Source organism: Anneissia japonica, unplaced genomic scaffold, assembly GCF_011630105.1.
Source record: "Anneissia japonica isolate Jap-2015-1 unplaced genomic scaffold, ASM1163010v1 scaffold1005_len2656397_cov198, whole genome shotgun sequence".
Taxonomy (NCBI): Eukaryota; Metazoa; Echinodermata; class Crinoidea; order Comatulida; family Comatulidae; genus Anneissia; species Anneissia japonica.
In genome coordinates, this window is record NW_022683792.1 from 383,769 (window position 1) to 387,836 (window position 4,068).

The window sequence follows — 4,068 nt, forward strand, 5'->3', positions numbered from 1 at the left end:
ACATTGAACTAGTGGCGTGACTTGTAGATTTGCAGAACCACTGTCACAGCTTACCATGAGAATGACGGGCAAACTAAGCCGGCATGTTTTTAAAATTTTAAGGAATAATTTTTAACCTTTACAAATGAAAAGAAAAATTGTTATGGGGAGAAAGGATCCTGCTTTATGTCAAGCAAGAAGTGACGCTTTGCGCTGCAGAACTTTAGTAATTGACTGTCTAATAAATTGTATTGAACATTTCTCAAACAGTCTGTATATCTGTCTCTTATACACATTTACGTATGAAAAAAAAAATGTTGCACATACTTTTTTGATTTATCAATGTCTACTCTACATCATATCCAATTTTTAACAAATATAGCAAAAAAAAATGCAACCTCTGATATTGCTACATTTCGGACTTGACTATGATGTATGTCTTAGTGACTGCTGTTTGTTTTTAGGATGTGATCTGGTTTTTCATGTCCATTTTTCGTGATTATGACTATTCTGGATAAAGAATGTTTTGAGCAGAGGTGGATCCAAGGCACGCCCCACCCCCTTCATTTTTTTAAGGAAAAAATATTCAAATTGAAGTGCGAGAGTGTAATTTCCGGCCATCTAGAGATGCCCTAATCATAAATTTCCTTACCTCAGCCCCAACCATGGTGGGGCTGAGGTGGGTGGTTCCTCGGTCTGTGAAAGTCCCTCCCTGGTTCACCTCTCTTTCGAATTCCTGGATCTGCAACTGTTGATTTATTATATAATTATTCTTTCGCTTATTTATAATGTGTCTATTGCAATTTTCACGTTATCCTCTCAAACAGTCCTAAGAACGTTCAGAGTGCGTTTGACGTTTGACGGTTGGTCAATACACTATTATATATTATATCATGGTCATGGTCGTGCGATATTTCCTTGTATAGTGCCGGATTCAAGGGGGAAGGAGACTAACCCCCCCCCCCACACTAATTGTTAAAAATTATTTTTTTAAATGGAAAAAGAAGAAGAAAATAATTAAAATTTAAGTCTGAGAGTGCCATTTCCGACTCTAGAGGTGCTTAATCATAATTTTTCTTATCTTACCCCCACCATGGTAGGGGATGAGTTGGGTGGACCCTCCATCTTTGAAAGTTCCTCGCTGGACCCCCCCCCCCCTCTATTTCGAATTCCTGGATTCGCCACTGCCTGTATAGGCCAGGGTTGCCATTTGGCCTTCTTGACGGCCAGAGTCCTCAAATCTGGCCGTATAAAAATTCGTCTGGCCGTAACGTTTGAAAAGTCACGGCCAAACTATTATTTGGCCGAATTTTGTGAAAAGTTTACATTTTTTTTCAATACAGGTCTAATAAAACATAGACTTGTTTTGGATGTTATTTTGTCAGGGCCGTAGCCACCGGTACGGTTGGTCAGTTTTCAATCTGAACATATTTTGACAGACCACAAGTTAATTAGGTTTTGAATAGGGAAAAGGGCTAAATTCCACCTGTATGTTTAGACTCAACCTACTCTCTCTTTGACGCTACTCAGGAACCGTTAATGTTTTACATTATTTTCTTCTCTTTGGTGTAAAATTTATAATGACTGATTAAGAAACTATGATGCATTTTTTCTAGGATGAAATTTAGTGTCTAGAGGGCATACATTTTATCCAAATCAAGTAGGTCAAAGAGGGCGCTGTGATCTGAACACTACGGTAACAGTGCAGCTATAGATACCCGGAGTAAAGATCTCATTTTAGGACGTAATATACGGAGAAAAATTAAAATCGAGTAAGTAATATTGCTTCATTAAGTGCCAAAGAACAAAAATAGAGCACCAGAATTATTTTTAGTGATCACTGTTTTGCCTAAGCTAATCGGCAAAATCCACTGTCGGTATGTCAATCTACGATCCTGAAACTCCCGCCGTTTCGGTACCTGTTGCCACGGGTAACCAAACAAACAAAGAAACTAATCAAGTAGAAAATGTAAATAAAACAAACACTGTAGTAAAGCCGGTATTTATGAAAGCCGATCAAATCCCAATGGAAAATAATAAATCGTATCTGAAAAACGAAGATCTTTGCATCGCCTTAACGGAAATTATTCCTGCGAATAGTATTATTGGAGTACAAAAAATACGCAATCTGTGGAGAATCTATGTAAATAACCGAAGTGATAGAGTACGAATAATCACAAAAGGAGTAAACATAAGAAACACTAATGTATCAGTATATGACAAAAACCCATATATTGCGCACAATTCCGCTGAAACTACAAGAGTTCTAATTAAAGACATCCCGTTATCGGTGGCGGATTCTGAAATCATAAATCACCTAAAAGCACTGGGATGTAAGCCAGTGGGTGAAATCATGCGGTTAAAAATTAGAGTAAAAGGACAATTAACTAGTTGGCTAAATGGAGATAGATCAGTTTTTGTGGAAAAAAATAGCTACATCTATACCAAGACAAATTAAAATTAATGGATTCAGAGCTCGTGTGTTTCATGAAGGGCAAGAAATTAAATGTAGCAAGTGCCTTGAATTGGGACATCTTTCTTACAACTGTAGGTCAGAAATGGTCTGTTTCAAATGTAACCAAAAGGGACATACGAAAAATCAATGGGAAAAATGAATGAAAACAATTGAAAAAAAGAGTGACAATAAAGGTGGGTGACTCCCACGAAAGACAAAAAAAAAAGTAGGTCAATTACTACACATAGTGAGCTTTTGCAGAAAATCAGACTAAAGGTTCCATACACTTGCCTAGGACATATATTCACTTCTTCACTAAATTACCAAGCCAAGACAAAAAACATGCCTTTATTTGTATATTTATTCCTGGTAGTTATAGTATGCAACATTATTTTATATAAATAAATATAGGCCTACTGTAAATATACCATTTTTAAGCACTTCTCTTAAATACATGCCAAGCGCAGATCCAGAGTTTATCATTGCTACCGTATCGCACAGATTGTTTGCCATGGTGGAAGGGGTCATGAGAAGAGAGCTAGCTTGTTTTGTCGCTGGAAGACAAATTTTAGATATGGGGTGGGAAAGTCTTCGGCTTCTTCGAAAAGTTTTTGTTTTCTAGATGCCTTGAAATACACTTCGTGCATTATGAGACGTCTATAATTGAATACACTCTGAATTCATAGTTTTTCCCTACTTTGCTATGGACAATTAATAATCATGATGATGATGAAGAAGATGATGATGAGGAGGAAGCCGTGCAAGATTAATTAACAGGCCCTTTGATGTGAAGTGTCAAGCGAGGTCCCTATCCTAAGTTACGGTTGGGAATTTGGAGACATTATCGTCGTCGTCAAATGTTCAATGCACACGGTCGGACAATATGATTTTTGATATCTGTTTTGTATAGAAAGTAATATGAAACCCATAAAATCAGTTCAGGCATTTATTTATCTTTCTATAGAAAATGTAACATATGAATCATACAAAATAAAAAGAATTCAAATAAAATAAAAAATATGTAAAAAACATCTACACTAAATCAAAATGGAATATTCACTGCCTGTTGGATCCCAGTTTTGGTATTGCAGGGGTTCAGAAGGCTTTACAGTATAACCAATCCCCGTATTTCTGATAGATTGCTGATAAAAATGTAAAATATTTAAGATTTTATATTCGTTAAATTAGTATATATATTATAGAGAATTTTGTCTGTCAATCTCAGATATTCAAATTTTAGGAAATTACGTTTTATGCATGCACCGACATGAGAACTTTAACCAATAAATTTGATATGTATGTTTTATGTTGTTTATTGATTGGACTTCTTTAATAATAATATTACAGTCTAATATAACCACAACATAAGGAAGTCCACTCTGTAAATGTTTAACATAACGTTGTACAGAGAATTTCGATTGTTTATCAATATCATTATAGACATGTTATATCCAAATCACGTTTTATGCAAGCACCGACGAGGAAAAATTTAACATAATAATTTTGACATGTAAATATTTTATGTCATGTGTTGATTGGTCTTTTAATAATATTACAGTTTAATGGTTTAATATTAATATACTATTACAGTTTAATGGTTTACAATAATATTACAGTTTAATGGCTTAATGGCC